This window comes from Charadrius vociferus, unplaced genomic scaffold (assembly GCF_000708025.1).
Source record: "Charadrius vociferus isolate BGI_N301 unplaced genomic scaffold, ASM70802v2 scaffold223, whole genome shotgun sequence".
Classification (NCBI taxonomy): domain Eukaryota; kingdom Metazoa; phylum Chordata; class Aves; order Charadriiformes; family Charadriidae; genus Charadrius; species Charadrius vociferus.
Window position 1 is genome coordinate 115,553 of NW_009647674.1, and position 11,525 is coordinate 127,077.

The 11,525-nt window shown below is 41.4% G+C and overlaps 1 protein-coding gene across 1 annotated transcript in view; it reads left to right on the plus strand.

Annotated features, from left to right (window-relative positions):
* Positions 1-6,728: 6,728 nt before the first annotated feature.
* The window catches only part of RHOA (ras homolog family member A), a 19,776-nt gene continuing 14,979 nt past the window's right edge, over positions 6,729-11,525 (plus strand). Inside the window, exon 1 of the mRNA XM_009881095.1 lies at positions 6,729-6,860. The gene's annotated coding sequence lies outside the window, so the exon portion shown is untranslated. The remainder of the gene's footprint in view (positions 6,861-11,525) is intronic.

An 11,525-nucleotide genomic window follows, 5' to 3' on the forward strand; every position in this document is an offset into this window, starting at 1 on the left:
AACCGTCGCCGGTACAGCCTCAGCAGGCCGAGGGCTCGCGGACAAGCATGTAGCAAAGAGCTCGGATTTGGGTTAAAACAGACTGTTAGTGCGATCGGGGTCCTGTGGCCCAACGGCTTTACCTTAGGATGAAAATTGCTCAGTTTAAAATTATACACTACCTAAACCTTCTTTGCCAGGAAGCCCGTTCCTGAAGGGGTGAGAGGAGCCTGCAGACTACTTCAGTTGAGTTTGGGTCTAAAAAAGAAAAACCCCAAAACTTATAGAGGCTTACAGAGTTAAAGTTATTACAGAGACTCGAGGGAAAGTATTGTCCCCAGTCAAATGATGCCTTAACTACTTTGATATCCCTTTAAGTCTGTCTCTGCGAGGTGTCTGGAACCGGGGGTTTGTTTGTTTTTAGTTGCTGCCTCATATCCAGCTTTTGTTTCTCTCCCGGCACAGCTCACCTGTTTGTGGCAGGGAATCCTTCATGAGCAGTGGTTCCCACCCCTCCTTTCTGTATGTGATACAGGATTCAGAGAAAACCAAATCCTAAGACATGCCTAGGGAATATTAGGTTTGTTGTTGCTTTTTTTTTTGCCCCAGAGCTTAGACTAGGTAACAATTCTGTTGTCTGTGTGATTTTAAAATTCTTCTAAAAGCAAACTTTTATAACCCTTTTTTTGTCTCAGAAATCTCAAAAATTAGTTTTACTTGTCCTAAATGTTGTTTGTGACTCAAAGCATTAGTTTCTCCAATGGATTTATTTTGGGTTTGGGTTTTTTTTTTCAGTAGGGAAATACAAAGTCTCTCCCTCACTGAAAAGATTGTGAAAATACTTACTTTCTGTTGAAGCCTCTCCTAATGCACCTGTGTGCACTCCTCCTGCCCTGTTCTGGCCTTAGCCAGGTCTCCAGCCACACAGCACTAGCATTTCTGTTTCAAATATGCATACTAATTCTGGCTCTGATTTGGACCAAGGTTGCGTGTTTAAAAAAAGAAAAATTGCCATTAGCCTTATTTCATTTTAATTAGTTCACTGGAATGCTTAACAGCATATTCAGCATAAATGCTTGACATAAATTAATTGTAATGGATAATTTGTGTCATTTAGGACTAGAATATGTGTTTGTTGTTTTGATTTATTTTTTTTTAATAATTTCTCAAGACCTAAACGCACCTTCGCAGAAGGAGCAAAAGAAATTCAGTCAGTGCGCTAAGCCAAGCAACTCTTATCCCTCCTAGTTCACCAAACTCATGCTCTGGCTGAGTGCCACAGCAATTGAGCGCCAGAGGCGGGGAGTTCTCCGAGCCAGGAATTGACAGTAAAAACATCCTAAATGATCTTAACTGCCACCAGGATGTAGGACTAGCGATGGCTCTTCAGATAAGCAAATTCCAAATAAAAACAATTTGATAGTTTGGAGTGGCTTAGAAATATCATTGCCTTTCCTCATTTTTTTACAGTAACTATTATTTTTCCTACTTCTTACACTTTGTCTCTTTCTCTCAATGTATTTACGTTGCCCCAGACCCTGATGACTCTTCTTTACACCGTGGTCCTCTCAGACCTAGAAATTTCTGACCTTGACCACTACCTCCTCACTAGCCTATTGTATCTTCTCATTCAGTCTCTAACATTTTATTCCCGGCTGCTGTGATATCATTAGGTTCTTTCCAAGTCTCCATTCAGGCACTATTTTTTACCTTTTATACTGTAGTCGGGCTCATGTTATTCCACATCCATTTAAATTATCATGTAACTCTCTGTTGTCTTATGACTTATCTTCAAATGCAGTTTAGCTAATGTGGAAGAAAAGTTTAATCAGTGAGTTTAAGGAAGTTAGCATGTCAATAAAGGCTAGCCAGCGTGCCCTTTAAATCTTAAATTGATCCGTGATGAGTCTGCTCTAGTAAACAAGTAGTAAGGGTGAAACCCCATAATACACAACAGTGCTGTGCAAAATAAATGCACCTAATGGCAGCTTACCTTCCTTCCCAGGGATACAGCTATGCAAATGCACACGTCTGAACGCACCATGAAAATCCTCTGCTCCTTTTATATTGGTGTGGTTCCTCTCCTGCCACCCTGGGCACTGTATAAATAGCTAGGTAGCTATGTAAAAAGGAGTAGTTGCTTATTTTGTTTGGGCTCATCTCAAAAATGAGCACAAATATCCCAAAAGACTGTCTCCGGTACACCAGTTAAGTAATTGTTGCTTTAAGCCATTTTACACCACTGTTAGGTGTCTGGGTGCCTTCTGGCTTTAATGTGATCTCTGTTCCCACCTCGTTCTGAACTGTGAACAAAAGCTACCAAAAGTGTAGTTGGAGTTGGTAGAGAAACTCTGATCTGTCCATCCTCTCTTCTGTCCTTTTCCTATCACCGTGTTTTCACTTGAGAAAGGCATTTGAGACAGTAAAAGAACTAAGGTATCCATAAGACCACCTTTTAATTAAGATATTTATCATCCACTGTTGCGTACACACAACTAACAGCCAGTCCTTCGCAAGTGAATCATCTAATTAAACTAATCAGAATAAGGTTCACTGTCTTTCTCTGACCAGCCTTCCTGACCAAGGTCCCTAGTAGAAGGAACAGATGGAGAGTCACTAGTATACCGAGTAAAATTGGGCAGTACACCCACAATGAATATGAGGTCTTTCTTTCCTCAGGCTCTGACAGGTATGGGGGTTTTGTTTGTTTGTTTGTTTTTTATTGTTTTTAATCAGAAACATGGCTGAATTCAATCTCTTTGCTCAGTTAATTAGCAGTGCTTTGCAACAATAGATAGTTCTGTCTCACCTGCCCGTGTACTGACTGATTGAACTGTCAGATTTGGAGCAGATCACTAGTGTTGATGTGCACAAAGTGATTCCTCCTCCTCATCTTCACAGTTTTAAGGAAGGTTGTCTTTGTATGTGTCAGTGGTTTGAAAGTACCAGTTGTCTCTGTTTGCATTCTTTGCTAACATTTCATTTTTCTTATATTTTGCACCTGGAGGCTCTTTGTTCTTCACCTTCTATCTGCTCTGTTGAAATTGTGTGAGATGAGAAGGCTGTCTTACAGTAGGATCTTGACTTGGTACTGACAAAGTGAATTGGCTCGTTTTTTGAACCTCAATCCAAAAGCTGTTTGGAAAGGCTGGGTTCCATGTAAACCACAGCAGAACTAGGCTTCTGCGCTTGAAATTGAAAATGTTGTTGGGAAGATTTTAAATTATACTGTGGAATGTTGACAGATGAGAATAAGCATGCAGTTTGGGATAAAGAAAGTATTAGAAATAAGAATACAGCCTTCAGAAAGTTCAAGTCATGAAGTTGACCAGAAAAGTAAATAAGAACATGAACTCTGGCAAGTCAGATGAAAAATATAAGGACCCGTCAGAAAGACTCTGAGCAACATCATACTTTTTTTTTTTTTTTTTTTAATTAGTATCTTTTACTAGTACATCAGAAGCAAGTAAGGTGCTGGAGTCTGGAGGGCCAATAGATGATGAAGAAGTGAAAGAAATAGTTGGTGATGAAGTAGAAAGTTAAATGTGTTATGTGCATTCCTGTTTACTGTGGAGTAGTCCAAAGAGGTTCCTATGCCAGAAATTCTCTTTATGGGGAACAGGACTCATTGGAAGATCTGTCTCTGCTTGAACTGTCAGCAAATAAGTGTTTAGAGCAAAATGATAAATATAGTTGCAAAATGCCAAGACCAGATGGTGCTTGCCCAAGGGTTCCAAAGGAAACTCGGGAATGAAATGACAGAATTATTCATTACGCTACGTAACTTCTCACTCTTAATACCTTGAAGCCAGAGAAGTAGAAGATGGCAGTAGCAGTTCTTAAAGACAGTTAAGCAGGAGATCACACAGTTCAATGCCTTTTTTAAAAATAAATTCTAAAAGAAAATAAAAGTAAACAGATGGACTAACAATTTATGGTGGTAGAAAGTCAACATAGCTTTTGCGAAGGAAAAGCGCTGCTTAAATCCACTGCAGTTTTTAAATGACTTGACAAGCAGAGAGAAGGGAGGTTTGGGACAAGAGAAGCATAGGGATCTTTGTTGTACCTGTACTGTTCAGCATACTCATAAATGATCTGGTGAAAAAGGTGTTAAGTAGTAAGGGAAGAAAAGATGAGCTGACTAGGAAGAACTGCAGCTCAGCCTTCTGATGCCGAATTACAGGCAGTAAAATGTCAAATGAAATTTGTTCCAGATAAATGCAAAGTTGTGGGGGGAAATCCTTGTGCACCGATGGTATGAAAGTTAATTATTGCCACTTAGGAGGAAGAGGTTGTCATAATTCTGTGAAATTGCGAGTTTAATGTTCAACAGCGATCGTATGAGCACATGTGAGGGGCTTTGGGGAAAGGAATAAAGAAGAAAACAGGACAGCATCATGGTGCTCAGTTCTTAGCATGCTGATTTCTGTGATTTTGCACTAAGGAAGATGGACTTTGAGGTACAATGCAACTGGAAAAGCAAGGAGGAGGCTGAGAAGAATGATCGGGGTAAGGAATGGACTCCGTATGAGGGATGCTTAAAAAGATTTGAACTCTTCAGCTTGGCAAAGACATGACTGACCACAGTCTGGTCTAGATCAAAATCGATGGTGCTTCTGCAGTCTGTACTGAGACCACAGACTGCAGCACCACAAAGTGCTTTGAATGACAACGATTTACGTGGCTTCAGAATCAAATGGATGAAATCACACAAGAAAATGCTATCAAATGGGCTGTTGAGCACAAAGATTAGAAAAAACTAAGAATACTGCCAAGCTGGGAACTGAGAAAATACACTCACAGAGGTATCAATGCATTTGCTCCTTCTTTTCCTCAGTCATCTGGGACACCTGCGTGTGTCAGGCAGGGTGCTGGACATGGTGGGTGTTTGATCTAAACCAGCACAATCTCAACAGATGTCTTGTGGTGGGAGAAGAGGAGGAACACAGGTGAGAGTGTCAGCTATGGGTACAAAAAGATGGTTATCTGGAAGAGTTAGTGTTAGTTTCTCTTGTCCGTTCGTGCTTCTACTGGCAGCTGTGGGGCAGCGGTGGGTGCCTAAAGACAGAGATCTTGCCCAAGCAGAACCTGCCTTGTTCAGCAAGTGGGCACCCCATGTCCTCTGACGTGCTGGAGGTGTCTGGGCAGAGAGGATACCAAGAAAAAAAATGTCACAAATGCAAAGCGTTTTGCAGATTGCACACGAGTGGAAATCCACAGATCTACTATAATTACCTCAATATTAAGCCCTAATCTCATTTTGTGTAAAGTAATCTTGGGAGTTGGTATTGCATAAGAGAAGTGCTCTCATAAGTCATTGTACCTACAGATAACAAAGATCTAGTCAGTAGGGGCAAAGTAACAAGAATGTTAAGTGAGTGTGGAAGGACAGCAATGGCAGCTGCAGGTCCCGAGGACAAAATACTGCTTTCTGCCCTCATAGTCCCAGCTTTGCTTTCAGCCTTGGAGAGGAACTTGTCATAGGCAGGGGAGAAATGCTGGAATTAGTCATCTTCCTTGGGTTCTGAAGTGGTGTTAATTTACTAATTACGTAGAAATAGGGAGGTGAACAGCATAGGGGTGAACTTTGCAGATAGTCAAGAACAAAGAAACCTTGTAGTAGACCAGGAGGACCTTCTTGCTAAGTTTTGTGTGTGCAAAACGGGATGCACGGTGACAATGCTAAGACAGAGTTTTGCTTGCACATATTGCTGATTTAGTTTCTAACCATTTTTGGGTTAAACAGGCTTAAAAAGATCTTTCGGGAACCTCCTTTTGGGATATTTTTCCCCAATCAAGTGTTGAAAGCTAAGTAAATAACCTGACTTGGAAAGGAAATGAAGGCATCTGTTTTGTTTGCACTTATAAAACAATGCAAAAAAGCCCTACAGATGAAGTGGGAGAAAAGTAGAAACTGAAAGTAGAAAATGCAAAACGGAAGCTCAAAAGCATGAAAAGTAACGGGGAGTTCAAAGAAAAACCTGTGACTAAGAAATTGTGGATCTAAAAAGTTGAAATGTGGTAAAAACAGCGAAGCCTTGCTATGTGCCCTGCTGGGAAGCCTGCCTGCCTTCGCTTTGAACCTGGCTCATCCCGTGTGCCCTTGTCCTTGTTGTAAAGACTGAACACTCAGGCCTTAGTATTTGTCACCGCTGCTTAGGATCCTATTCGCCAAGTGTCCATAGTTGTTTTCTTCCTTGGTTGCATCTCTTCAAGATTGTCCTTTTTTCAGTTCTGCCATTGTCGTTCTTCATGTGGATGCTGTTCTATAGTTTAATCATCCGTGTTGCCCTGCTTTGAGTCATTTCCAGTTCCTTTACAGCCTTTTGACATGGGGAGGATCACAACTGCATACAGAGTCAAAAGATGCAGGTGTGCTTGTGGATTCCTACATCAGCTTAATGATTTCTGTTTTGTTCAATTTTTCCTAGTCCTTAATACTCACATTTTATTTTTTTTTCAGCTCTTCAGAGTGCTGAGCTTGTATTTTAAAGGAATTAACTATATAACCCTAAAATATTGCCTCTGAGTAGCAGTGATCAGCTCCCAGTCCATCATTTCATATAGGAAGTTGAGTCTGGTTTTTACCTTGTGTATCACTTCACATTTATCTATTTCAGATTTTATTGCTTGGGAACAGAGTCTCTTAAGGTTCTGAAATTCATCACAGTAAGCCCTTGCCTTTATTGCCTGATCATCTTGGCATCACCAGTAAATTTTGTTGTGTTGCTATTTTTCCTCACTTTTTCAGGTCATTTAGGAATGTCAGGCTGTGCAGGTTCCACTGGTGGTCTTCTGTGAGAGCTGAGCATTTCTTTCTGTCTGGTTTCCTATCTTTTGCCAGTTATTTATCTGTACACCGGGAACTTTTCTGTAATCAGGTATTTTGATTATCTCTTTAAATAAATTAAAAAAAAAAAAAAGTTGAATGGTATTGTATGCCTAATCTGACCAGACTCGGTAATTGACACCTCTGTTTTGATATATATCTCAGCTCTGAAGATCTCTGGTCTGAGAATAGAGGGGTTTTATATAACATTTTTTTTCCAGAAAGGTCTTTACATACTGCAGCAGTTTAAGGAGTTTGAAAGAATGGTAATATGCAGTAATAATAAAGAGAAGTAGGACAACCTTAATGATTATAATCCCATCAGACTAAGACATCAATCCCAGGTACAATAATGGAACAAGTAACAAAGCGTTCAGGAGAGAATTAAGGCAGTGTCACTCAACCTGGACTGGGGGAAATAGAAACAATTAGTGTTAATTGTTTCAGTTTTGTTCTTAAGTACAGGTGTTCATCTTAGCCTTCGGTTAGCACTTGACAGTAATTGCACGTCATTTTCAGTGAGAAACTAAGCCAGTACAAAATCAATATGGTTTGTATGAAATTTAGTAGGAAGAGGACAGCTTTAAAAGGCGAGTGGAGACTCAAGTGAACCTGTGTTTAGTGGGAACATGGAGCAGTTAGCTCTTGGGCTGTATTTCTTACCAGTCACTTGGAAGAAACACAATACACCAGTATGTAGAAATTTGCAGAAGCCAAATAAATGAGGAAGTGACAAATAAAACCTCATCGCTAACTCAGATAATGTAACTGACTGCTGGAGCAAGACGCATGGCAGGGGATTCTCTGTTGCTGCCTATTTTAAAGTTAAGATTGTCTGCACTTGAGTTAATGCAAGGGGTGAAATGTGTACTGGGGAATGACCAAGCTGCAGCTTGTTTGCACTTGAAATGCAGCTCAGGGTGTGGTTCTCTGATACAGCGTGAATGGATATAACAGCATACGCTTGTCAAAACGGGGGCGTCTCTAGGCTCCAGCTTCTGGGGCCTGCGTTGCAGCGTCCCTGGTGCGTTTGGGGCTGTGATGGACGATGTGGGATGGGAAGGTACACAGTGCTGGGCTGCTGGGCTTCCCAGGGCCCTCCTGGCTGAAGCACTTCACCATGACACCTCTACCACTTTGTTACTCTTTGTGCTAGGAGTAGCCAGCTGATAGATCAGCCAGTTGCTACTGTCAAAGGGGTAAAGGTATTTAAAAAAAAAAAAAAACACCAAAACAAAACAATAAAAAAACCCCAACTCTGTGTTAGGATGCTTCAGTCTGGAAAGTCTGTTACGTGAGCAGCAGAAAGAGGGTGAGTGAGGTAAACTGTTTGCTCTCTTTCCATTTTGGAGTGAGGAGGCAGTAAAAGAATCTAATAAGGACAATCTTGAATTTGAAGGAAGTGGCTTTACACACAATGTGTAATTAAGCTGTGGGAACTCCCTCCAACAGGATGTTGTGAGTGCTGGAAGTTTACATGGGTTCAAAGGGAGTCTGGACAAGCTCATGGAAGAGAAATCTGTTTGAGGTTACCAAATTCATGGGAGCCACATCTGACCCAAGAAGCTCCTGGGCTGAAAACGGTTGGAGGCTGGAGAGCATGAAGAGGGAGGCTTCTCATTCCTTGTTCCTCTTCTGCTTTTCTGTAGGAATCCCCTCCTAAGCTGGTCCTGAATGGCAGGCGCTGAGGTGGAGACACCGAAGTCCCAAGCCAACATACTTGGTTTTATATGTGTGTAGACCTGTAGTGAAGGATGGTCTGTGACTCTCTAGATGTAGCAAATCTAAGTTTAGCTGCAGGGACAAGTTGGTCCCCTGGCCAGTGTCTGTGCTGGATGTGCTTGCAGGAGACAGTGCTGGGTGTAGAGGGTTGCACAGGTCACGGTTTGGGCATTTTAACAAAAGATAGTTTGTGTATGCCTCAGTGTTTGTCTGATCGTGCTGAGGCATCGCTCCTCGGGCAGGTGGGCTGTACAGGGAAGGAGAGCAAAGCAAAATGTTTTGCTCTTTCCTGTGGTGGTTAGAAATCAAGAAAATTTATCAGAATCCAAAGCAATTTTCTTCCTTGAGAGTCAGATGAATTGTATGTTGTCATACAGGATTTATCCTGAAGAGGAAAGCAAGGGCGAAGGCTGTAATTTGATAGGATGAATCCAGCTTTGAGGCTTCACATGATATCTCAGATTAGACGTACTATGTCCGCATGACATACAACACGGACACAGTACTGACTGCCGATTCAGGTTTCCTGAAAAACTTTGCGCTGGCAGGCTTTATGCCGGATGAGGTATCTCCTCCCCTACTGCAGCCATCATAGAGGCAGCATAAACAACACACTGTTTGCTTAACTGAAATGCATTGTGTGTCCATGCCTATTAAACACCAGTTATGTGCTTTTGGATAACTCTTCATGACTGTATAAAATTCATCAGTCGTTAAGGGTTCACCAGGGCTGGCACTGAACCAATGTTGTTAAGACCTAATGCAGTTAAGCTGACACTGCTCCCGCTTCTGGTGATGTGGTACAAAGAGGCTTGAGCTGGTTATTTGTGGAGTTAGCTGAGACCTGGTGAGGTTTATTAGCTAGGGTTGGAACACAGCTATACTGCTCCCAATGTAAAGGTGGCTCTGGAAGTGTACAGCTATGTTTGCTAAGTACTTTTCCCAAACTAGTAGAGCTTGCCGGACTTGAGCATGGTTACCAAACAGTCTGAATAAACTGTTAGCAGAAAGCTGAATGATCTGCTCACCCTGTCCGAGGTGAAGGTGAACGTTCCTGAAGGGCCTGTGTCCAGTATTTTAATCCCATTGGATTATACGCTGACCTTCTGTGTAACTTTTTTTTTTTCAATTGTACTTCAATCTTATAATAGAAAATTTCTGTTTCACTGTGGATTACATTTAATGTGCTACATCAGTAGGCTGCCCTGTGCTTTGCCAGCTTTGGGACTTTTTTCAAGTGTTAAATTTCATATATAACCCTCCAAAAAACCCCAGCAGTTATCTTTTTCTTACCAACTGCTCCCACATAGCACCGTAGTTGGAAATAGGTCTATTTTGCAGTACTGTCAAACTGCTTTATGTGCTGGATGATGTAAGGAATATAAATATAGTTGTTTCCCAAAGGCCTTGTTAGCAACGCTTTAAATAATGTGGCTTATCAGTTTATGAATGCAGGTGTCCACAGGCAAATTTGCACAGAATTAAGTAAATTTCAATTACTGAAATAAGATACGTTGACTGTCCTCTTTATAGTGGCGACTGCATTCATGTTTTTAGTGTTTGTATTCCAATGGCTTGTAATTGAACTGTATTTCTACCCCAGTAATACTTGATTTCTTTCAAGTTGTACATGGTACCAAACGAGCATGATCACTCTGAGCATGGGGTTCATCTGGCTTTACTTGCAGTGCAGCTGTACAGATGAGTTCTATTCTAGATGTCTTTTAAGACAATAAATAAGTGGTCACTTGCAGCATGTTGTGATGTATGTAGTTCTTCCAAGATCTTTTAGGAACCCTGTAGCAGAAGCATGGGCTGTATCTTAACTCCTTTATGTGATTGAATCACATTTCTTCTTTTTTATTTTTTCTTACTCTTATTGCAGTCCCATAGCTGTTTGTTACCCATTTTGCAACTTCTGTAAGAGTTGAATTGGAGTCATAGTTTCCTTTACTTCCCAACTATTGCTGTTTAAGACCATAGCCCCTCCTGTATGGGTTATGTGGAGGAAAAAAAAAAAGCATGATAGCTTAAAGGAACTGATTCAAGGTATCATGAATAGCATTTCAACAGCAAACTGCAATGTTTGACATTTGTTTATATATTCACTAATGAAAAGTGTAGTGGGGGAAAAAAAATTACAAAATGTATAGTTGCTGACAATTTCTATTGAGACTTCAACAGAGGATAAGGTTGAGAAGTTTGCCTCCTCTTGGCAATTAAACAGCTGGGAGATGTGGGAATTCTGGATTCTGCTCTAGAGGAGGGTGGATTTGAGCGGTTACATCCTTCTGCCATCCTCCTCCTGGCCTATTTGCCTGACCCCTGCTCATTCTCTGCTTATGGTCTTATGACCGTTTCCCCCACCCAAAAACTCTGTATTCAATCTCAGTTTCTTCACTATCTGTATACAGCTGCCCTAAAAGCAGACCTGTTTGCTTTTGGGCTGATCTTTCTGCTCCAAACTGTTTTGAGAATTCAGGTACTTCTCGGGTTTGATGCCAGACCTTGCTAAACAGCCAGAAGAAAACTGGGAAAAGCCTGCTCATCCATGTCCTCTTCATCACTGCAGTATTTGGGAAAACTCATTCCTCCCCCCCCCCCAACTTGAACAAAAGTGAGTATATTTTAAGAGCAAATTCAGGTCCTGGTGCAGAGGCACTTCTCCCCTATGGTAGGTAGAGGGCAGGGCTTGTCTAATCAGGATGGGGGACACTTGAGTAGGGTTTTGTCTTCTCGTCCCTCAGCCTTGCTCTTACTCCTCCTGATGGCCCAGGGCAGGGCTGACTGAGTGAAGGGGGAAATGAAGTAAGAGAAAAGAGTGCCAGGCTATAATTCGCTCAGTAGCAAACTATTCAAGTGCTGAGTGTAGAGGAGTCAGCAGCAAAGTAGTCTTTACAAGATTTCAAAACCCTTGCTTTCCAACATTTTAGTTTTAAGGACTTCAGCAAGATTAGGTGAGAGAGAATTTAAAGGATGTTTCCCCCTCAGCATC